We start from the raw sequence: 420 nt of genomic DNA, 5'->3' as shown, positions 1-420 counted from the left end.
CCAAAAGGAAGTCCCCTGCATGGGGAGCCTGCACAGCTGTGAGGCGTGCACGATCACTGGGGGTTGTTGCTGCCTCCAGCAAAGCTGTGGCTTCTTTGTCTACAATGGGGCTGTCCCAACTGGATTGTTTCTTGGCTTTCGGTATGGTTGGTCTGGGTAGTTGGTCTTTTAGTGTGTGTGTATGTATATTTATATATATATATATATATATATATATATATATATATATATATATATATATATATATGTCGTACCTAGTAGCCAGAACGCACTTCTCAGCCTACTATGCAAGGCCCGATTTGCCAAATATGCCAAGTTTTCTTGAATTAATGTTTTTTTCGACTACCTAACCTACCTAACCTAACCTAACCTAACTTTTTCGGCTACCTAACCTAACCTAACCTATAAAGATAGGTTAGG

The sequence above is a fragment of the Procambarus clarkii genome, chromosome 94 (genome assembly GCF_040958095.1).
Source record: "Procambarus clarkii isolate CNS0578487 chromosome 94, FALCON_Pclarkii_2.0, whole genome shotgun sequence".
NCBI lineage: Eukaryota > Metazoa > Arthropoda > Malacostraca > Decapoda > Cambaridae > Procambarus > Procambarus clarkii.
Note: the sequence above shows the minus strand (reverse complement) of the source record.